A 26067-nucleotide genomic window follows, 5' to 3' on the forward strand; every position below is an offset into this window, starting at 1 on the left:
ATGCAACACATGGGAGACATTACTCAAGAGCCAGGTTCTGGTGAACAGGGAACAGTGCACTGCAGGGCACTATGGGAACTGTTCATCATAAGGCCATTACTCTATTGAGAGCAGGAGACACAGCTGACTCCTGTCATGCAGAAACAGACACAGAGTTACACAAAATGAGGATACAGAGGAATATGTCCCAAGTAAAGAGAGCAGGGCAAAATCACAGCAAGTAACCCAAATAAAAGGGAGATAACTAATATGCCTGATATAGAATTTAAAGTAATTGTCAGGAAGATACTTACTGGACTTGAGAAAAGAGTGGAGGACCAGAGTGAGACCCTAAATGAAGAGATAGAAAACAAAGAACCAATAAGAGATGAGGAACTCAATAACTGACATTAAAATACACCAGATGAAATAGATTGTAGCTTAGAGAAGAAGAGTGGATCAGCAATATGGAGGGCAGACTGATGGAAAGTAATGAAGGTGAACAAGAGAGAGAAAAAAATTTAAATGAAAATACACTTCAGAAGCTCAAGGTCAGCATTGAGCATAATATTTTCATTATAAGAATCTCAGAAGAAGAGAGAGAAAAGGGGGAAGGAACACATATTTAAAGAAATAATCACTGAAAACTTATATCTGGGGAAGGAAACAAGTCCAGATCCAGGAGACACAGAAATCCCCCAGCAAAATCAACCAAATGAGGTCCACACCAAAAGATATAGTAAGAAAAATGGCAAAACCTCATGATAAAGAGGGAATGTTTAAAGTAACACATAAAAAAAAAAAAAAGCAGTAACATATAAAGGAAACCCTATAAGGGTACAACGTGACTCTTCAGGAGAAACTTTAGAGCTAGAAGTTTGAATCACAATATAATCAAAGTGCTGAAAGAAAAAAAAAAAAAACTTGGAACAAAAAATGTATTATCCAGGAAGGCTACCATTCAAAATAAAAGGAGCAATAAAGAGTTTCTAAAGGAAAAGTTAGAGAAATTCATGACCACCGGCACCCCTATCAGAAATGTTCAGACACTTATTTGGGTGGAAAGAAAAGACCATATGCTGGGATAAGAAAAGTAGGAAGCAGCCCCTTCCACATGATCACGCTGAGCTAGTACCCCCGCCTGAAATCACGTCACAACCTTAACCACACCTGCCGCCTGCCATTGCCTTTGGACCATGGACCCTCGCAAAGTGAGCAAGCTTCAGGCTTTCGTGAAAATGTGTAAGCAGGATCTGGCATTCTGCACACCAAGGAAATGCATTTCCTGCAGGAGTGGGTGGAGAGCATGGGGGTTAAAATACCACCTGCCACTCATAAAACTAAATTCAAAGACAGTATCAAGGAAGAAAAACCAGATAGTAAGAAGGCGGAGGAAAACATAAAGACAGATGAACCATCAAGTGAGGAGAGTGATCTAGAAATTGACAATGAAGGTGTGATTGAACCAGATACTGATACCCCTCAAGAAATGGGAGATGAAAATGTAGAGATAACTGAGGGAATGATGGATCAGGCAAATGATAAAAAAGTGGCTGCCATTGATGCCCTAAATGATGGTGAACTACAGAAAGCCACTGACTTTTTCACAGATGCCATCAAAATAAATCCTCACTTGGCCATTCTGTATGCCAAGAGTGCCAGTGTCTTAAACAAATTACAGAAGCCAAATGCTGCCATTTGAAACTGTGACAGAGCTATTGAAATAAATCCTGATTCAGTTCAGCCTTATAAGTGGTGCAGGAAAGCACATAGACTTCTGGGCCATTGTGAAGAAGCAGCACATGATCTTGCCCTTGCTTGTAAACTGGATTATGATGAAGATGCTAGTGCAATGCTGAAAGAAGTTCAACCAAGGGCCCAGAAAATTGCTGAACATCGGAGAAAATATGAGATAAAACGTGAAGAGCGAGAGATCAAAGAAAGAATAGAAAGGGTTAAGAAGGCTCGGGAAGAACATGAGAGAGCCCAGAGGGAGGAAGAAGCCAGACAACAATCGGGAGCTCAGTATGGCTCTTTCCCAGATAGCTTTCCTGGGGGAATGCCTGGTAATTTTTCTGGAGGAATGCCTGGAATGGCAAGGGGGATGCCTGGAATGGCAAGAATGCCTGGGCTCAATGAAATTCTTAGTGATCTGGAAGTTCTTGCAGCCATGCAGGATCCAGAAGTTATGGTGGCTTTCCAGGATGTGGCCCAGAACCCAGCGAATATGTCAAAATATCAGAGCAACCCAAAGGTTATGAATCTCATCAGTAAATTGTCAGTCAAATTTGGAGGTCAAGCATAATGCTCTTCTGACAAATAAAGCCCTTGTTAAAGGAAAAGCAACTTCGATCACCTAATGGATGTCACAATAATACAAACCAGTGTACCTCCGACCTTCTCATGAAGAAAGCTGGGGTGCTGTGAAGAGAATCCCTACCCCTCTGCTCCCCATGCAACTGAAACATTCTACAATGGCTTGCCATTAAGGGTATTCATTCAGATAATGTTTTCCTACTAGGAACTACAAACTTTAAACACTTTTTAAACCTTAAAAATATTTAAAAACATATTAAAAGGGTGTGTTAGTCCCTACATTTTTCTTTACTAATCATTTCAGTTTTTTTTCCTTTGGATTAATTGGGCAAGGAAGATATTTCAGTGTGGAAGATTCATTGCTCCATTATAACGAGTGAAATAAAGGTTTATTAGTGGGAGGCAAATAATACATTAAAATAGATGAAGTATGAGTTGGAGATATGGTTTATGAGGCATTTTCACTTGTCTTTTTAAATGCCTTATTTTTTAAACACAATTTATTTTGATAGAACCATTGGGACCACCAGTATTGCAGTCAGACCTGGGTAGGGACTGGAAGTGCTTGGCAGGGCAGCAGTAACCTTACTCTTTTTATATAGCATGCACCCTTGTGCATATGCATTTAAATCTTACACTGTGGTGAAGGGATGATTTTTATAATGCTGCAGTAGACTTGGATTACTTAGCTGTGTTCTTGTCTGATATAGAAAATAAATGTTTTGCATTATTTCCACATAGGGGAAATAAGGGAATACTTTTTTTTTTTTTTAAATATTTTTGTGTTTAGAGTGACCTTTCCTGGTCAGAAAATACCCATCTCTTTGTGTGCTTTCTGCTTATTTTCACATCCTCCCTTCTCCCCTCCCAGTACTCTTTGGGCTAAAGATAGTCCTTTTTCACTGGCATCATCACTATTATCATCATTCACAGCATAATTGTGCAAGTATATGTAATGCTGGGTTTAATATGTAATACATATAGTGATTATGTAAGGTAATACACATAACAGTTGTAGTTTCTTACTTGGCCAAGCGATTGCATATTTAAATGTTAGGTTTCTGCTTTGGTGAGATCTTAACCATTTCAGAAGATGTTAGAAGGAGGGATTCCTTTGATGTTCAGTCTTCTGAGGAAATACCTGTTGCACTTGGAGTTTATCTGACATTATTCATCTTTGTAGTTTGGAGAGTATGAGGTTTGAATTCATTGATATACATAGAGGGGAACTAAATTTCTTGATCCAATATGGATTATAAAATTGATGAGATCCATGGTTCTTCATTGTGGGGTTGATGGCATTATGAGTCATTGGGTTCTTATTCAGCTCTTGAATACTGCACCATATCTCCCACCTCTCCTTTTTTCCTTCCCTCTCCTCCAAGGATAAAGAAATGATGGATTTTATGTTGTACATTCAAATCTTAACATTAAGTAAGACTAAGTCTAGGCACTGTACTAGGAATTGCTAGGTTTCTACCTTTCCAATTTAAAGTGCTGGTGTTCAAAAACAGTTTTCAAGGGATGAGACCCTCTATACTCTGCTTATTTGAAGAATCAGTGGTAGGAGCAGTGAAGAAAATTCCATGGAATAATTTCTGAAATTGCACATTTCTGAAGTCATAAGTAAGTTGATTCAGGTTCTAACCCTTTACTGTACACAAGCAAATAGAAATTCATCTGTTATATAAGTGATAAAAGGCTGTATGCTAACTGAGCATGCTTTTTAAATCTTTTAAAAATACTCAGCATATTTAAAAAAAAGTAGGAAGCAGAAAAGCATTAAAAATAAGTATATCTAAAAAAATCAGTCAAGGGAATCATGAACTAAATAGATGTAATGTATAAGACCATATGCATAAAATATGGGGAGGAGAGGTGTAAAAATATGTTCAAATGTAAGTTGCCATCCACATAATATAGACTTATATAGGCACAATATGTTATATACAAACTTAATGGTATTCACAAATCAAAAGCCAGCAATATATAGGCAAAATATAAAAAGAAATGTATCCAAGTACATTGCTGAGGAAACCAGCAAACTGTGAGAAAAGATAACAAGAGAAGAAAGGAACAGAGAAAAACTATAAAAGCAACCATAAAATAACTAACAAGATGGCAGTAAGTACACATCTATCAATAATTATATTGGATGAAAATGGACTAAACATTCCAATCAAAAGACATAGTGTGATGGAATGGATAAAAAAGCAAGATGCATCTATATGCTGCCTACCAGAGACTCCATTTAGACATACAGACAAATACAAAATGGAAAGAAATGTATGGCAAAGTATCATGTAAGTAGGTGTGAAAAGAAAGCCAGGGTAACAATACTTAGATCAATTACACTTTATAAAAAAAAAAAAAGGATTGTAACAACAACAACAAAAAAGAGGACACTATATAATCATAAAGCAAATGATACAAAAAGATAAAATAATTGTAAATATTTATGTACCCAACATAGGAGCACATAAAAACATAAAGGAGCTAATAACAAACATAAAGAAGTAATTGATATGAATACAATAATAGTAGGAGACTTTAACACCCCACTTACATCAACAAATAGATGATACATAGAAAATCAACAAGGAAACAGTGGTTTTGAATGACATATTGGCATGATAGATCTAACAGATATGTTGAGAACATTCTATTCTAAAACAGCAGTTTCAAGTGCACATGGAAATATTATCCACAATAGATCACATATTAAGTCACAAAACAAGTCTCAACACATTGGAAAAGGTCAAAAGTCATACCATGAATCTGTTCCAACCACACAACTATGAAACTAGAAATTAACCAGAAAAAAATCTGAAAAGAAAACAAATATACGTAAAATAATAAATAGGTCAACTAAGAAATCAAAGAGGAATTAAAAAACGCATGGAGAAAAATAAAAATGAAAACACAGTAGTTCAAAAACTTGTGATTCACCAAAAGTTGTTTAAAATTAACACTGTATACATAAGGAACTATGATGGCATAGTAGGAGGATCCTAGGCTTGTCTCCTCCCTCCAGCACAACTGGTTACCATCAAATCATCCTGAATACCAAAGTAATTGACCTGAGTACTGACAGAGTAAACTGCACAACTAGAGCAGGGAATAAGCCATATTCAAGAAGGTAGTAGTAAGTGCAGAGATGTAGTTAGGGGGAGAATTTGATGGATGGTGCTGCCAAGGGGAGGGATAAAGGTGAGAGGGAGGAGTTCACAGGCAAAGACACAAGGAGAACATTACCCTAAAGCCACTGGCTGAGAAAACAGGGGGATTTTTTTCATGAGGTTTTGTAACCAGTGGGCCTCAAAGAATAGTTTTAAGGGTAGGTGGGCTTGGCTGAAATAAAGCCCTAAAGGCACTACCCTACTCCTGGAGAAAAGGCAGACAAATAAGCTGTGGGCGGACAGCATGATCTGAGGATAACCCAAATCACATAGGAAAAAGACTGTTCCTAATTTTTGGAGTGCATCTGTGAGAGGTGGTGTTCATGGATGCCTCTCTCAGGACAAAATAGCTGGTGAGAGACATTTCCCTCTTCTGACCTTTAGCACATATGCAGAGATACCTGCTGAGGGCAGCTAACCCCAACACAGGCAGTTTAGCCTACTTGCTCTAAATCCCACAGCCCTACACTCTGGTATAAATGTCCTTGTCAGTCAAATCTGCATCTGTCTGAGTGTGTTGAGTTCAACCACCAGAAGACCAGTGTAGGACCCTGCCACAATAAGACTCTAAAGCATGGATTTTAAAAGTCAGCAGGCTTGGCTGGGGTAGAGCCCACAGTGCACTACACTGCTCCAGGCAAACAAGCAACTGGAACAGACAGCATGAAAATGGTGATATGAAAAATGCCTAGGACACACAAGGGGGAAATTCCTTGTTCTTCTGGGGGTGCAACTCTGGGAGCAGCAAGCATGGAAGCCACTCTCTCGGGACAAAAGAACTGGTTAGAACCATTTCTCTCTCCTGTCCTTCAGTATAACCAAAGTGTCATCTGTGGGAACCACTGCAGCACCAACACTCACTACCTAACTTGCTTACACAAAGCCCTGATTCACCACATTCAGGTAGAACTGCACTTTCTAGTCATGATTGCCTCACTGCCAGCATGGCATCAGATCTCATTTGACAAACAGACCAGAACACACCTAGTTAAAACTCCCCACACTCTGGCCAAGGTCAAAACACTCCCCACTGTAGACAAGGAGAGCTTCTGCAGATGCATGGCCTGAAGAATAAGCCAGAAAAACACAGCAGCAGAATACGTGCAACATACACCAGAGACACTCCCTGAAGAGCTAAGCTCTGGACACTATATGAAATGTTCTTTGTAAAGCCTTTCTCTCAGAAGCAACAAATGTAACGACTTTGATTACACACGGAAGAAGACTGAGACTTAGACAAAATGTCAAGTGGAGGAATTAATCCCAAAATACAGAACAATAAAAGGCCACAGCCAGAGATCTAATCAAAACAGATATAATTAATATACCTGATAGAGATTTAAAGCAACAATCATAAGGATAATTGCTGGGCTTGAGAAAAGTATAGAAGACATAGGAAGACCCTTACCAGAGAGAGAAAAGAACTAAAAAACAATCAACAATCATGAGCAATACAATACAAAAATGAGCAATACAAAAATAAGCAATACAATAACAGATTCAAAACAGGTAGAAGTAATTACCACAAGAATGTAAAAAACACAGGAATGAATAAATGATATAGAAGATAGAATAATGGAAAATAATGAAGCTGAACAAAATAGAGAATTATGGATCATGAGAATAGATGTAGGCAAATCATTGACTTCATGGAACATAATAATATTCATATCATAGGAATTCCAGATTCCTATTCATTTGAAGTTCATTTGAAGAAATAATTTCTGAAAACCTCCCTAATCTGAGGATGGAAATAGACATCCAGATCGAGGAGGCACAGAGAATTCCCATTGAAATCAACAGAAACAGGCCAATACCAAGATATATTGTAGTTAACTTTGCAAAATATACTAATAAAGAGAAAATCCTAAAATCAGTTGAAGAAGACCCTAACCTACAAGGGAAGACTCATGAAGCTAGCTGCACAGGTTTCCACAGAATCTTGGCAAGCCAGAACAAGTGGCATGATATATTGAAAGTGCTGAATGGGAACAATCTGCAGCCAAGAATACTCTACCTAGCAAAGCAATCTATCAATCAGAATAGAAGGAGAGATTGTTTCCCAAGCAAACAAAATCTAAAGGAGTTTGTGAACACTAAACCAACGCTGCAAGAAATATTAAAGGAAGACTCTTTGAGTGGGAAGGAAAGACCAAAGTGACAAAGACTGGGAAGAATCAGAGAAAATCTCCGGAAACAATGGCAAAACAAGTAATAAAATGGCAACAAATACATAACAATCAATAATTATTTTGAGTGTAAAAGGATTAAATACTCTAATGAAATGACATAGGGTGTCAAACTAAATTAAGAAATAAGACCCATCTATATTCTGCCTAAAAAAGACTCATTGTACACCTAAAGATACCTGCAGATAGAAACACAGGGGATGCAGAAACACTTATAATGCAAATGGAAGTCAAAAGAAACCCAGTTTTGTTTCTTAAGTAGGCTCCACACACAACATGGGACTTGAACTCACGACCTTGAGATCAAGAGTTGCATGCTCTATGGACAGGCCAAGCCAGGTATCCCAAAACATATTAGATTTTAAAACAAAGACTGCACAAGAGATAAAAAAGGGATCTATATAACCATAAAAGGGAATATCCAACAAGAATATCTAACAGTTGCATATATTTATGCCCCCAACATTGTAGCAACCGAATATATAAAACAATAAGAAACATAAGTGAACTCATTGATAATAATACAGTAATAGTTGGGGACTTGAACACATCGCTGGACACATTACGCTTTCATAAATGGACACATTATCTAAGCTGAAAATCAACACGGAAAAAGTGGAACGACACTCTGGTCCAGATGAGCTTAACAGACATCTTCAGAACATTTCACCCCAAAGCAGCAGAATACACATTCTTTTCAAGTGCACATGGTACATTCTTCAATAGATCACATATGAGGTCACAAATCAGGCATCAAAAAACACAAAAGAATGAGATCATACCATGCATATTTACTCACAAGAACACATGAAACTTGAAGTTCACCACAAAAAAAAAAAAAATTGGAAACCCCTCAAATTATTGAGGTTAAACATGTTACTAAAGAATGAGTGGGTCAACCAGGAAATCAAAGAAGAAATAAAAAATTCATAAAACAAATGAAAATGAAACCACAATGATCCAAAACATTTGGCATTTGGCAAAAGCTGTGATAAGAGGGAAGTATACAGAAATACAAGCCTAATTCAACGAGCAAGAAAAATCTCATATAAAAAAATAACAACACCTGGGACACCTGGGTGGCTCAGTCAGTTAAGTGGTTTCCTTCAGCTCAGGTTATGATCCCAGGGTCCTGGGATCAAGCCCCACATTGGGCTCCTTGTTCAGCAGAGAGCCTGCTTCTCCCTCTCCTCTGCCTGCTTCTCTGTCTACTTGTGCACTCTCTCTCTCTGTGTGTGTCAAATAAATAAATAAAATCTTAAAAAACCACATACACCTAAAAGCACTAGGAAAAGAACAACAAACAAGGACTGAAGCCGGTGCATAAAGGGAAATGAAAAAAATGAGAGTAGAAATAACGAATATAAAAATTTAAAAAATAGAAAAATCAGTGAAAGCAGGAGCTGGATCTTTGAAAAAAATTATAACCCCTTTGCCAGACTTATCTACAAAAAAAAAAAAGAAAGGACCAAAATACATAAAATCACAGAGAAGAGAAATAGCAACCAACACCACAGAAATACATATAATTATAAGAGAATATAATGAAAATTATATGCCAACAAACAGGAGAACCTAGAAAAAATGATAAATTCCTAAAAATTTATAAACTAGCAGAGTGAAACAGGAAGAAATAGAAAATTTGAACAGACATAACAACTAAAGAAATTGAATCAGCAATTAAAAATCTCCCAACAAATGTCCAGGCCAGAATGCTTCACACATGGATTCTACCAAACATTTAACAAAGACTTAATACTTATTTGTCTCAAATTTAAAAAAAAAATAAAGAAATGGAAGGAAAACTTCCAAACTCATTCCATGAGGCCAGCATTATCCTGATTTCAAAATCAAAGACTCCAATAAAAAGGAGAACTATATTCCAATATTGTTGCTAGATATGGATGCAAAAATTCTCAACATGATACAAAGAAATCAAACCCCAAAATACTTTAAAGGAATCATTTACCATGATCAAGTTGGATTAGTTCCTGGATTGCAAGTATGGTTCAATATTCACAAATCAATCAACATGATACACCATATTTATAAAAAGAGAGGATATGAACCATATGATCCATTCAATAGATGCAGAAAAAGCATTTGATAAAGTATAACATCCATTCATGATTAGAAAATCCTCAACAAAGTAGGGATGGAGGGAAAAGGGAAGTCCACTCTCATCACTATTATTTAGCATAGTACTTGGAATCCAAAGATTGTGCAAATGATTCTATTACACAAAGAAATCTTCTAATGCAATCCTTATCAAAATACCACCAGCATTTTCCCATATAACTATAACAAACCACCCTAAAATTTACATGGAACCACAAAAGACTCAGAATAGCAAAATTAATACTGGAAAAGAAAAACAAAGCTGAAGACATCACAATTCTGGACTTCAAGTTATATTACAAAGCTGCAATGATCAAGATAGTAGGGTACTGGCATAAAGAAAGACACATAGATAAATGGAACAGAATAGGAAACTGGGAAATAAACCCACACAATTACATGTTCCACTAATCTTCAACAAAGCAGGAAAGAATATCCAGTGGAAAAAAACACAGTCTCTTTAACAAATGGTATTTGGTAAACTGGACAGCCACATGCAGAAGAATGAAACTGGATGACTTTTTTGTATCATACACAAAAATAAATTCATAATGGATGAAAGACCAAAATGTGAGACATGAAACCATCAAGTTTCTACAGGAGAACACAATTAGCAATCTCTTTGACATTAGCTGAAGCAACTTCTTACTAGACACGTCTCTGGAGGCACAGAAACGAAAACAAAAATGAACTATTGGGATTCCAACACAATGAAATCTGCACACTGAAGAAAAAAATCCACAAAACCGAAAAGCAATCTTCAGAATGGGAGAATATATTTGCAAATGACATATCTGATAAAGGCTTAGTGTCAAAAATCTATAAAGCACTTTTAAAAGTGAACCCTTAACAAAAAATAATTCAGTTAAAAATAGGCATAAGACTTGAATATTTTTCCATAGACGACACAGAGATGGCCAACAGACACATGAAAAGATGTTCAACATCACTAATCATCAAGGAAATACAAATTGAAAATATAATGAGACACATCACCTCACACTAGGCAGAATGGCTAAAATGAATGACACAAGAAACAACAGTTGTTGGTGAGGATGCAGAGAAAGGAGAATCCTCTCACACTATTGATGGGAATGCAAACTGGTGCAGTCACTATGGAAAACAGTATGGAATTGAAATTAGAATTATCTTATGACCCAGAAATTGCACTGCTACGTGTTTATCCAAAGGATACAAAAATACTGATTCAAAGGGATACATGCACCCTGATGTCTATAGCAGCACTATCAATAATAATAAGATTATAGAAAGAACCCAGTGTCCATGGACTAATGAATGGATAAAGAAGAAATGATATATATGCAATAGACTGTTACTCGGCCATAAAAAGAATGAAGACTTGCCATTTGCAATGACATGTATGGAGCTAGAAAGTATTATGGTAAGTGAAATAAGTCAGTCAGAGAAAAACAAATACTGTATGATTTCACTCATACATGGAATTTAAGAGACAAAACAAATGGACATGGGGGAGGGGTAAAGAGAAGCCACCTAAGAAACAGTATCTCTCTTTTTTTTAAAAGATTTTATTTATTTATTAGAGAGATAGAGAGAGAACACAAATAGGCAGAGCAGCAGGCAGAGGGAGAGAGAGAAACAGGCTCTCTGCAGAGCAGGGAGCCCAATGGGTTCAATCCCAGGACCCTAGGATCATGACCTGAGCTGAAGGCAGCCACTTAACAGACTGAGCCACCCTGGCACACAAGAAACAGATTCTTAAATATAGAGAACAAACTGATGGTTACTGGAGAGGAGGTGGATGGGGGATAAGTTAAATTGGTGACGGGTATAGGGGGGTCACTTATGATGAGTACTGAGTGTTGTGTGTACCTGTTGAATCACTAAATTCTACACCTGGTATTAATATTACACTTTATGTTAGCTAACTGGAATTTAAATAAAAATTCAAAGAAGACAAAAAATGAGAGAGATTATAGCAATACAGGCCTACCTGAAGATACAAGAAAAATCTCATAAACAACCTAACCTTATACCTAAAGGACCTAGAAAAAGAGGAATAACAACCACCAAAAAAAAAAAAAAAAAGAAGGAAATAATTTTTAAGAAAGCAGAAATAAATGATATGCTAATTTAAAAAAACACAATAGAAAAGATCACTGAAACCAAAAGTATGTTCTTTGAAATAATCAAGAAAATTGACAAACCTTGAGCAAACTTTGGGGAGAGGAGGCTCAAAAAAACATCAGAAGTGAAGGAGAAATTTAAAACTGACACCACAGAAATAAATGGAATACAGGAGAATATTATGAAAAATTATATGCTGACAAGTTGGATAAACTGGAAGAAAGAGATAGCTTCCCAGAATCAAATAAACTGCCCATACTGAATCAGGAATAAACAGAAAATTTGAACAAATCATTTACCAAGAATGAACTTGAATCAGTAATCAAAAATTCCCAACCAATAAACTCCAGGACCAGATGCCTTCACAGGTTAATTCTACCAAACATTTAAAGAAGAGTTAATATTTATTCTTCTCAAACTCATCCAAAAAAAGTAGAAGGGGAAGGAAAGCTTTGAAATGTATATTCTATGAGACCATCATTACTCTGATACCAAAATCAGCTAAATATACAATGAAAGAGAAATACAGACCAATATCCCTGATAAGAATAAATATCCTCAACAAAGAATCCTCAACAAAACATGAATAAACTGAATCCAACAATACATTAAAAAAAATCATTCAACATGAGGTACCTGGGTGGCTCAGTCAATTAAGTGTCTGTCTTTGGCTCAGGTCATAATCCCAGGGTCCTGGGATTGAGCCTTGCATTGGGCTCTTCCTCTGCCTGCTGCTCCCCCTGCTTGTGCTTGCTCTTTCTCTTTCTTTGTCAAATAAATAAAATCTTTAAAAAAAAGTGGTTAAGTTTCATTCTTGTGCATGCTGCTGTCCAGTTTTTCTAACACTAATCATTTAAGAAACTGTCTTTATCCATTCAGATATTCTTTTCTGCTTTGTTGAAGATTAGTTGACTATACAGTTGTGCTTTCATTTCTGGTTTTTCTATTCTGTTCCATTGATCTCCATGTCTATTTTTGTGCCAGTACCATACTATCTTGATCACTACAGCTTTGTAATGTAACTTGAAGTCAGGAATTGTGATGCTTCTATCTTTGCTTTTCTTTCTCAATGTTGCTTTGCCTTTTGGGGGTCTTTTGTGGTTTCATGCAAATTTTAAGATTGTTTTTTCTAGTTCTGTGAAAAACGCTGTTGGTCTTTTGATAAGGATTGCATTAAATATGTAGATTGCTTTGGGTAGTATGGACACTTTAAGAACATTTGTTCTTCTAACACATGAGTACAGAATGCTTTCCAATTTCTTTGTGTCATCTTCAATTTCTTTCATCAGAATTTTATAGCTTTCAGAGTACAGGTATTTTACCACCTTTGGTTAGGTTTATTCCTAGGTATATTATGGGTTTTGCTCTAATTGTAAATTGGATTGATTCCTTGATTTCTTTTTCTGCTGCCTCATTACTGGTATATAGAAATACAACAGATTTCTGTACACTGATTTTGTATCCTGTGACTTTATTCAGTTCATGTATCGGTTCTACCAGTTTTTTGATGGACTCCTTAAGGTTTCTATATAGAATATCATGTTATTTTCATATAGTGGAAGTTTTACTTCTTTCTTATTGATTTTGATGATTTTTATTTCTTTTTGTTGTGTAATTGCTGGGGTTTCAACTTCCAGTTCAATGTTAAATAACAGTGACAAGATTGGAATCCCTAACTTGTTCCTGACTACTAAGGAATGCTCTCACTTTTTCTCTATTCAGGATGATATTACCTGCGGGCTTTTTCATATATGGTTCAAAACCATTGGGATACAGCAAATGTGGTCCTCTCAATACAGACCTATGTCGACAAACATGAATATTCTCAATTAAACAACCTAACCTTACACTTAAAAAGAGCTAGAAAAATAACAAAATAACAACAAACAAAGCCTAATGTCAGCAGAAGGAAGGAAATATGGAAGATTAAACAGAAGGAAATTATATAGAAACAAACAAACAAAGAAAAACCCAGAAAATGTCAATGAAATCAGGAGCTGGATCTTTGAAAATTAGTAAAATTGGTAAAGTTCTCACCAGACTCATCAAAAAGAAAAGAGAAAGGACCAAAATAAATAAAGTCATAAACTAAAGAGGAGAAATAACAACCAGCATCATAGAAGTACAAACAATTATGAGAATATTAGGACAAACTATATGTCAACAAATTGGATAGCCTGGAAGAAATTGATAACTTGCTACAAACATTTCACAAAAGTGAAATAAGAAGAAATAGAAAACTTGAACAGAACAATAACTAGCAGGGAAATTAAATCAGTAATTGAAAAAACTTCCTTGAAACAGAAATCCAGGGCCAGAATGCTTCACACATGAATTCTACCAAACATTTAAAGAAGACTTAATACATATTCTCAACCTATTAAAAAAAAAAAAAAAAAAGGAAAGAAAAAGAAGGAAATGGAAGGAAAATTCCCAAATTCATTCTATGAGGCCAGCATTACCCTGATACCAAAACCAGATAAAGATTCCACTAAAAAAGAGAACTACAAGCCAATATTTCTGATGAACATGTATGCAGAAATTCTAAATGAAATACTACCAAATTTAACACAACAGTACATTTAAAAAATGTCACTCACCACGATCATGTCAGATCTATTCCTGCATTGCAAGGGTGGTTCAAAATTTGTAAATCAATAACATTGGTAAAAGAAAGGATAGGAAACATATGATTATTTTAATAGAAGCAGAAAAAGCAAAGGTCAGTATTCATTCATGATAAAAATCTTTCAATAAAGTAGTTCTATAGGGAATGTATTCACCATAATAAGACCATATATGAAAACCCACAGCTTGGACACCTGGGTGGCTCAGTGGGTTAAGCCTCTGCTTTCAGCTCAGGTCATGATCTCAGTCCTGGGGTCAAGTCCCACATCGGGCTCTCTGCTTGGCAGGGAGTCTGTTTCCTCCTCTCTCTTATTCTGCCTGCCTCTCTGCCTACTTGTGATATCTGTCAAATAAATAAATAAAATATTAAGAAAAAAAATCCACAGTTCATATCATCCTAAAAGGGGAAAATTGATTGCATTTCTTTACAATAATAATGAAGGAGCAGACAAAAGTTAAGAAAATAATCCCTTTTAAAACTGCACCAAAAAAATAAAATACCTAGCAATAAGTTTAAGCAATGAGGTGAAAATCTTATACTCTGAAAAGTATAAAACACTGGGGAAAGAAGCAAATGGAAAGATAATTCAATGCTCATGGAATGGAGGAACAAATATTTTTTAAATGCACATACCACCCAAAGCAATCTACACATTTAATGCAATTTCTTTCAAAATACCAGCAATATTTTTAACAAGACTAGAACAAACAATCCTAAAGTTTCATGGAATCACAATAGACCTCCAAATAGTCAAAGCAATCCTGAAAAATAAAAGCAAGACAGGAGGTATCACAATTCCAGATTTCAAGTTATACTACGAAACTGTAGTAGTCAAAACAATATAGTACTGACACAAAAAAAGACACATAGATAAAATGGAACATAATAGATAACCCAGAAATAAACCTAAAATTACATGTCAAATTAATCTTTGACTAAGGAAGGAAAAATACTCAATGGAGAAAAGATTGTCTCTTCAACAAATGGTGTCGGAAAAACTGGACATCTTCATGCAAAAGAATGAAACTGGACCACTTTCTTATACTAAACACATAAACAAATTCAATGGATTAAAGACCTAAGTGTGAGAGCTGAAACCACAAAAAATCCTAGAAGAAAGGACACACAGTACTTTCTCTGAGATTGGTTATAGTAACAGTTTTTTAGATATGTCTCCTGAGGTGAAGGAAACCAAATCAAAAATAAACTATTGGGACTACATGAAAATAAATTTTTTCTGCATAACAAAGGAAACAATCAATAAAGCTAAAAGACAACCTACCAAATGGAAGAAGATATTTGTAAATGACACATATAATAATAGATTAGTATCCAAAATATATAAAGAACTTATAAAACTCAATACCTAAAAAACAGATAATCCAATTTAAAAATAGGCAGAAGACATAAGCACTCCAAAGAAGACATCCAGAAGGCCAACAGATATATGAAAACATTTTCAACATTACTCAGTATCAGAGAAATACATATCAAAATCAAAACCACAACAGATATATCTCACAATCATCAGAATGCTTAAAATCAAAACCAAAAGAAGCAACAAGTGTTGGTGAAGATTTGGAGAAAAATGATCCCCCCTGCACTGTTGGTGGGAAGGCAAACGGGTAGAGCCACTGTGGAAAACTGTAGAATTTCCCCCCAAAAGTTAAAAATAGATGTACCCTATGACCCAGTAATCACACTACTGGGTATTTATTAAATAATATTATGTAATAATATTTAAATAAATATTAAAAACTAAAACAAAACACACACACATACACACACGCACATTCAAAGGATTATATGCACCCTTATGTTTATTACAACATTATTTACTGTAACCAAATTATGATAACATCTCAAGTGTACATCGATAGATGAATGGATAAGGAAGATTTGAGATGTGTGTGTGTGTGTGTGTTAGCATTATATATATTATAGATAATGGAATATTACTGAGCCATATAAAATAATGAAATCTTGCCTTTTGCAATAACATGATAGAGAGAGAGACTAAAATGCTAAGTGAAATAAGTCAGAGAAAGACAAATATCATATGATTTCACTCATATGCAGAATTTAAAAACAAAACAAATGAACAAAGTAAGAGACAAACCAAAAAACAGACTCGTAATTATTTAGAACAAACTGATGGCTACTAAGTGAAAGTGGGTTGGGAGGATGGGTGAAATAGGTAAAGAAGATTAAGAGTAAACTTGTCATGATGAGCACTGAGTAAGGTATAGAATTGCTGAATCAATATGTTGTACTCCTGAAACTAATATGACACTGTCTGCAATTATAGTGGAATTAAATTTACTGGAATTAAATTAAATACTGGAATTAATTTTTTTTTTAAAGAAAGGACAAATACCCAACTTTTGTATCAACATGAACAGGACTGGAGGAGAGTATGCTGAGTGAAGTAAGTCAAGCAGAGGGAGTCAATCATCATATGGTTTCATTTACTTGTGGAGCATAAGGAATAACATGGAGGACACTGAGTGAAGGAGAGGAGAAGTGAGTTGGGGGAAATCGGAGGGGGAGATGAACCATGAGATACTGTGGACTCTGAGAAACAAACTGATGGTTTTGGAGGGGAGGGAGGTGGAGGGTTGGGAGACCTGGTAGTGGGTATTAAGGACACAGATTGCATGGAACACTGGGTGTGGTACATAAACAATGAATCTTGGAGCACTGAAAAAATTAAATTAAAAAAAAAAGCAAGGCACAGGACCAAAAATAGACACATAGATTAATAGAACAAAATGAAGAGCCCAGAAATAAATTCATGATTATATGGTTAATTGATCTATTACAAAGAAGGTAATGTTAATTCTTCTTACATGCTTTCAAAATAATTAAGAGAAGAGAATATCTCTAAACTTATTTTTTGAGGCCAGTACTACCCTGATACCAAAGTCATATAAGAAAGTACAAGGAGGGGTGCCTGGGTGGGTTAGTTGGTTAAGTGTCTTCATTCAGCTCAGGTACTGATGCCAGGGTCCTGGGATTGAGACTCACGATGGGCTTCCTCATCAGTAGAGGAGTCTGCTTCTCCCTCTCCCTGAGCCCCTGATTGTGCGCTTTCTCTCTCTCAAATGACTACATAAAATCTTTTTAAAAAGACAATACAGGGGAAAAATCTATATGATAATATACCTGAAGATATAGATGCAATGATTGCCAACAAAATACCAGGAAACTGAATTCTACAGTGTCGGGAGCCAGTACAGGAGGCCTACTATAAGAGCTGTAAGGGACTGAATATGATTGGCTGTTCATTTAGGTCCACTCACGCGGGAGTTGCATGAGCACTGCGGTGATTGGCTAGGCGGGCTAAGCTGCTGATGTATATATGCTTGAATGTACTTGTAGAGGGGCAGTTAGCCGGCTTTTCCCCTGTGATTTTTTTTAGTCTTGCAGTTAATTTAAATTTTTTCTTTTTCATTTTTTGTTTTTTTCCTTGCCTTCTGGTAAAATTTTTTCTTAACTTTTACCTTTTTCTTTTTTAACGTTTTTTAACTAGTTTATCTAATATATATATATATTTTTCTTTTTTATAATTTTCTTATTTGTTTTCTTTTTTAAAATTCTTTTCTTTTCTTTTCTTTTTTTTTCTTTTTTCTCTTTTTTTTCTTTCTTCCTTTTTGAACCTCTTTTTATCCCCTTTCTCCCCCCTCACGATTTGGGATCTCTTCTAATTTGGTTAAAACATATTTTCCTAGGGTTGCTGCCACCCTTTTAGTATTTTACTTGCCCCTTCATATACTCTTATCTGGACAAAATGACAAGACGGAAAAATTCAACACAAAAAAAGAACAAGAGGCAGTACCAAAGGCTAGAGACCTAATCAATACAGACATTGGTAATATGTCAGATATAGAGTTCAGAATGACAATTCTCAAGGTTCTAGCCAGGCTCGAAAAAGGCATGGAAGATATTAGAGAAACCCTCTCGGGAGATATAAAAGCCCTTTCTGGAGAAATAAAAGAACTAAAATCCACCCAAGTTGAAATCAAAAAAGCTATTAATGAGGTGCAATAAAAAATGGAGGCTCTCACTGCTAGGATAAATGAGGCAGAAGAAAGAATTAGTGATATAGAAGACCAAATGACAGAGAATAAAGAAGATGAGCAAAAGAGGGACAAACAGCTACTGGACCACGAGGGGAGAATTCGAGAGATAAGTGACAACATAAGACGAAACAACATTAGAATAATTGGGATTCCAGAAGAAGAAGAAAGAGAGAGGGGAGCAGAAGGTATACTGGAGAGAATTATTGGGGAGAACTTCCCCAATATGGCAAAGGGAACAAGCATCAAAATTCAGGAGATTCAGAGAACGCCCCTCAAAATCAATAAGAATAGGCCCACACCCCGTCACCTAATAGTAAAATTTACAAGTCTGAGTGACAAAGAGAAAATCCTGAAAGCAGCCCGGGAAAAGAAGTCTGTAACATACAATGGTAAAAATATTAGATTGGCAGCTGACTTATCCACAGAGACCTGGCAGGCCAGAAAGAGCTGGCATGATATTTTCAGAGCACTAAACGAGAAAAACATGCAGTCAAGAATACTATATCCAGCTAGGCTATTATTGAAAATAGAAGGAGAGATTAAAAGCTTCCAGGACAAACAAAAACTGAAAGAATTTGCAAACACCAAACCAGCTCTACAGGAAATATTGAAAGGGGTCCTCTAAGCAAAGAAAGAGCCTACAAGTGGTAAATCAGAAAGGAACAGACCATATACACCTTACAGGCAATACAATGGCACTAAATTCATATCTCTCAATAGTTACCCTGAATGTTAATGGGCTAAATGCCGCTGTCAAAAGACACAGGGTTTCAGAATGGATAAAAAAACAAAACCCATCTATATGTTGCCTCCAAGAAACTCATTTTAAGCCCGAAGACACCTCCAGATTTAAAGTGAGGGGGTGGAAAAGAATTTACCATGCTAATGGACATCAGAAGAAAGCAGGAGTGGCAATCCTTATATCAGATCAATTAGATTTTAAGCCAAAGACTATAATAAGAGATGAGGAAGGACACTATATCATACTTAAAGAATCTGTCCAACAAGAAGATTTAACAATTTTAAAAAACTATGCCCACAACGTGGTAGCAGCCAACTATATAAACCAATTAATAACAAAAGCAAAGAAACACATAAACAATAGTACAATAATAGTAGGGGACTTTAACACTCCCCTCACTGAAATGGACAGATCATCCAAGCAAAAGATCAGCAAGGAAATAAAGGCCTTAAACGACACACTGGACCAGATGGACATCACAGATATATTCAGAACATTTCATCCCAAAGCAACAGAATACACATTCTTCTCTAGTGCACATGGAACATTCTCCAGAATAGATCACATCCTGGGTCCTAAATCAGGACTCAACCGGTATCAAAAGATGGGGATCATTCCCTGCATATTTTCAGACCACAATGCTCTAAAGCTAGAACTCAACCACAAAAGGAAGTTCGGAAAGAACTTGGAGACTAAACAGCTTACTTCTAAAGAATGAATGGTTCAACCGGGAAATTAAAGAAGAATTGAAAAAAAATCATGGAAACAAATGATAATGAAAATACAACGGTTCAAAATCTGTGGGACATAATAAAGGCAGTCCTGAGAGGAAAATATATAGCAGTACAAGCCTTTCTCAAGAAACAAGAAAGGTCGCAGGTACACAACCTAACCCTACACATAAAGGAGCTGGAGAAAGAACAAGAAAGAAACCCTAAGCCCAGCAGGAGAAGAGAAATCATAAGTATCAGAGCAGAAATCAATGAAATAGAAACCAAAAAACAATAGAACAAATCAACGAAACTAGGAGCTGGTTCTTTGAAAGAATTAATAAAATTGATAAACCCCTGGCCCGACTTATCAAAAATAAAAGAGAAAGGACCCAAATAAATAAAATCATGAATGAAAGAGGAGAGATCACAACACCAAAGAAATACAACTATTATAAGAACATACTATGAGCAATGCTACGCCAATAAATTTGACAATCTGGAAGAAATGGATGCATTCCTAGAAACATATAAACTACCACAACAGAACCAGGAAGAAATAGAAAGCCTGAACAGACCCATAACCAGTAAGGAGATTGAAACAGTCATTAAAAATCACCAAACAAACAAAAGCCCAGGGCCAGACAGCTTCCCGGGGGAATTCTTTTTTTTTTTTTTTTTTTTTTTAAAGATTTCATTTATTTATTTGACAGACAGAGATCACAAGTAGGCAGAGAGTCAGGCAGAGAGAGAGAGAGAGAGAGAGAGAGAGAGAGAAGCAGGCTTCCTGCGGAGCAGGGAGCCCGATGTGGGGCTCCATCCCAGGACCCTGAGATCATGACCCGAGCCGAAGGCAGCAGCCCAAACCAATGAGCGACCCAGGCGCCCCATTCCCGGGGGAATTCTACCAAACATTTAAAGAAGAACTAATTCCTATTCTCCTGAAACTCTTCAAAAAATATAAATGGAAGGAAAACTTCCAAACTCATGTTATGAGGCCAGCATCACCTTGATCCCAATACCAGACAAGGATCCCATCAAAAAAGAGAGCTATAGACCAATATCCTTGAGGAACACAGATGCGAAAATACTCAACAAAATACTAGCCAATAGGATTCAACAGTACATTAAAAGGATTATTCAACATGACCAAGTGGGATTTATTCCAGGGCTGCAAGGTTGGTTCAACACTGCAAATCAATCAATGTGATACAACACATCAATAAAAGAAAGAACAAGAACCATATGATATTCTCAATAAATGCTGAAAAAGAATTTGACAAAGTACAGCATCCCTTCCTGATCAAAACTCTTCAAAGTGTAGGGATAAAGGGCACATACCTCAATATCATCAAAGCCATCTATGAAAAACCCAAGCAAATATCATTCTCAATGGAGAAAAACTGAAAGCTTTTCCGCTAAGGTCAGGAACACGGCAGGGATGTCCATTATCACCACTGCTATTCAACATACTACTAGAGGTCGTAGCCTCAACAATCAGACAACAAAAGGAAATTAAACGCATCCAAATCGGCAAAGAAGAAGTCAAATTATCACTCTTCGCAGATGATATGAGCTATATGTGCAAAACCCAAAAGACTCCACTCCAAAACTGCTAGAACTTATACAGGAATTCAGTAAAGTGTCAGGATATAAAATCAATGCACAGAAATCAGTTGCATTTCTCTACACCAATAGCAAGACAGAAGAAAGAGACATTAAGGAGTCCATCCCATTTACAATTGCACCCAAAGCCATAAGATACATAGGAATAAACCTAACCAAAGAGGCACAGAATCTATACTCAGAAAACTATAAAGTACTCATGAAAGAAATTGAGGAAGACACAAAGAAATGGAAAAATGTTCCATGCTCCTGGATTGGAAAAATAAATATTGTGAAAATGTCTACGCTACCCAAAACAATCTACACATTTAATGCAATTCCTATCAAAGTACCATCCATCTTTTTCAAAGAAATGGAACAAATAATTCTAAAATTTATATGGAACCAGAAAAGACCTCGAATAGTCATAGGGATATTGAAAAGAAAGGGATATTGAAAAAGAAAGCCAACGTTGGTGGCATCACAATTCCGGACTTCAAGCTCTATTACAAAGCTGTCATCATCAAGAAAGCATGGTACTGGCACAAAAACAGACACATAGATCAATGGAACAGAATAGAGAGCCCAGAAATAGACCCTCAACTCTATGGTCAACTAATCTTCGACAAAGCAGGAAAGAATGTCCAATGGAAAAAAGACAGCCTCTTCAATAAATGGTGTTGGGAAAATTGGACAGCCACATGCAGAAAAATGAAATTGGAACATTTCCTTACACCACACACAAAAATAGACTCAAAATGGATGAAGGACCTCAATGTGAGAAAGGAATCCATCAAAATCCTTGAGGAGAACACAGGCAGCAACCTCTTCGACCTCAGCCACAGCAACATCTTCCTAGGAACAACACCAAAGGCAAGGGAAGCAAGGGCAAAAATGAACTATTGGGATTTCATCAAGATCAAAAGCTTTTACACAGCAAAGGAAACAGTTAATAAATCAAAAGACAACTGACAGAATGGGAGAAGATATTTGCAAACGACATATCAGATAAAGGACTAGTGTCCAGAATCTATAAAGAACTTAGCAAACTCAACACCCAAAGAACAAAGAATCCAATCAAGAAATGGGCAGAGAACATGAACAGACATTTCTGCAAAGAAGACATCCAGATGGCCAACAGACACATGAAAAAGTGCTCCATATCACTCGGCATCAGGGAAATACAAATCAAAACCACAATGAGATATCACCTCACACCAGTCAGAATGGCTAAAATCAACAAGTCAGGAAATGACAGATGCTGGCGAGGATGTGGAGAAAGGGGAACCCTCCTACACTGTTGGTGGGAATGCAAGCTGGTGTAGCCACTCTGGAAAACAACATGGAGGTTCCTCAAAATGTTGAAAATACAACTGCCCTATGACCCAGCAATTGCACTATTGGGTATTTACCCTAAAGATACAAACATAGTGATCCAAAGGGGCACGTGCACCCGAATGTTTATAGCAGCAATGTCCACAATAGCCAAACTATGGAAAGAACCTAGATGTCCATCCACAGATGAATGGATCAAGAAGATGTGGTATATATACACAATGGAATACTATGCAGCCATCAAAAGAAATGAAATCTTGCCATTTGCGACAACATGGATGGAACTAGAGTGTATCATGCTTAGCGAAATAAGTCAAGCAGAGAAAGACAACTATCATATGACCTCCCTGATATGAGGAAGTGGTGATGCAACATGGGGGCTTAAGTGGATAGAAGAAGAATCAATGAAACAAGATGGGATTGGGAGGGAGACAATCCATAAGTGACTCTTAATCACACAAAACAAACTGAGGGTTGCTTGGGGAGGGGTGTTGGGAGAAGGGGGTGGGATTATGGACATTGGGAAGGGTATGTGCTTTGGTGAGTGCTGTGAAGTTTGTAAACCTGGTGATTCACAGACCTGTACCCCTGGGGATAAAAATATATGTTTATAAAAAATAAAAAATTAATCAAAAAATAAATAAATAAATAAATAAATAAATAATGTAAAAAAAAAAAAGAAAGAAAGGAGAAGGGAGTTGGGGTAAATTGGAAGGGGAGGTGAATCACAAGAGACTATGGACTCTGAAACAATCTGAGGGGTTTGAAGTGGCGGGGGGGGTGGGAGGTTGGGGTACCAGGTGGTGGGTATTATAAAGGGCACAGATTGCATGGAGCACTAGGTGTGGTGAAAAAATAATGAATACTGTTTTTCTGTAAATAAATACATTGAAAAAATTTAAAAAAAATAAATAAATTGGTACAACCACTATTTAAAACAATACAGAGTTTCTCCACAAAATTAAAAATGGAACTACCATCTTATCCAACAATTCTACTATTAAGCTTTTATATGAAAAAAAAATGAAAACACTACTTCTGAAAGATATATACACCCTTATGTTCATTGTAATATTATTTACAATATCCAAGATTTGGAAATAACCTAAGTGTCTATCAATGGATAAATGGATAACAAAGATGTGATATATAAATGCAATGTAATAGTATTCAGCCATTAAAGAAAATGAAATCTTGACATTTGTGACAACACTGATGGACCTTGAGGGAATTATGGTAAGTGAAATAAGTCAGACAGAGAAAAAACAAACACCATATTTCACCTATATGAGAAATCTAAAACCAAAACAAAATTCACGGATAGGACAGAACTGTGGGTGTTAGAGTGGAGAGGGCTTTGGGTTGGGTGAAATGGGTAAAGGGGTTCAAGAAGTAAAATCTTTCCAATATAAAATACATGTTATGGAGATGTAATGTACAACACAGTAACTGTAGTCAATAACATTGTAGTGCATATTTGAAAGTTGCCAAGAGAGTAAATCCTAAAATTTCTCATCACAAAAAAATTAAAACTTTTTATGGTGAAAAATAATTACTAGGCTTATTGTTGTGATTATTTAGCAGTGTAGGCAGATATTGAACCATTTGTTGTGTACCTGAAACTAATATAATGTTATATTTCAATTATACCTCAATCTTAAAAAGACCTTCAGGTCAGGGTTAAAAAAATCAAATTACCACCTATACAGAGGAAGAAAGAGCATTTGACAAAATTCTACATGCATTCTTAATAAAACTCTCAATAAATTAAGTACAGAAGGAATGTACCTTAACACAATGAAGGCTAAATATGACAAACCCACAGCTAATATAATACTTCATGGTGAAAAGTCGAAAAATTTTCCACTTAAGAGATCAAGAACAAGATATGAGTGGCCACTCACACAACTCTAAATTATAATAGTACTGGATGTCCTAGCCAGAGCAATAAGATAAAAACAAGAAACAAAAAGCATCTAAATCACAAAGGAAGAAGTAAAATTAACTTTGTTTACAGATGACATGATTTATATATTGAAAATCCTAAACATTCCACCAAAACTTTTAGATCTTATCAATAAATGCCATAAAGTTGCGGGATATAAAATCAACATTAAAAAAATCAATAATGTTTCCATATACTAACAACAAATTATCTTAAAAAGAAATAAAGAGAACAATCCCATTTATAATAGCTTCAGAAAGAAAATTCTTTAGGAATAAATTTAACCCAAGGAGTGAACGATCTCTGCACTGAAAAATGACATTGGTGAAAGAATTTGAACAAGACATAAATAAAGGATATATCATGCTCATGGCTTATAGAATTAATATTGTTAATTACTATTGTTAACTACTACCCAGTTATCTGCACATTGAATGCCAACCTTGTAAGATTCAAGTAATTTTTTATAAAAATAGAAAGCAATCCTAAAATTTACATGAAACCACAGAAGATTGTGAACAGAATATTGAGAAAGAAGAACAAAGCAGGAGGCATTATGCTTCCTGATTTTAAACTATACTATAAATCTATAGTAATCAAAACAGTATACTATTTGCATAAAATAGATACATGGAAGAGAATCAAGAGTCCACAAATAAACTCATGCACATCTGTTCAACTAATATTTGACAAAGGGTTCAAGAACATTTAATGGTGGAAAGATCATTTTTTCTTTTTTTAAAAGATTTTATTTATTTATTTGACAGAGAGAGATCACAAGTAGGCAGACAGGTTGTGGGGGAGGGGGAGCAGCGTCCCTGCTGAACAGAGAGCCCAGAGTGGGACTTGATCCCAGGACCCTGGGGAGGGTATGTGCTTTGGTGAGTGCTGTGAAGGACCCTACAATCATGATCTGAGCTGAAGGCAGATCAGCTTTGGATCTGAGCCTGGGTGGCTCAGACCCAGGCACTCCAAAGATCATTTCTTCTATAAATGGTACGGGGGAAATTGTATGTTTACATGCAAAAGCATGAAACTGGACCACTATTTATGCTCACAAAAATTAACTTGAAATATGTTAAAGACTATAGGTATGACCTGAGATCATAAAATTTCTAACAACAACAACAAT

The 26067-nt window shown here is 36.0% G+C and overlaps 1 pseudogene; it reads left to right on the forward strand.

The window, feature by feature from the left end:
* Positions 1-1175: 1175 nt before the first annotated feature.
* Positions 1176-2291, forward strand: LOC131822138 (hsc70-interacting protein-like; annotated as a pseudogene).
* The last annotated feature ends 23776 nt before the right edge of the window (positions 2292-26067 follow it).

Source organism: Mustela lutreola, chromosome X (genome assembly GCF_030435805.1).
Source record: "Mustela lutreola isolate mMusLut2 chromosome X, mMusLut2.pri, whole genome shotgun sequence".
Taxonomy (NCBI): Eukaryota; Metazoa; Chordata; class Mammalia; order Carnivora; family Mustelidae; genus Mustela; species Mustela lutreola.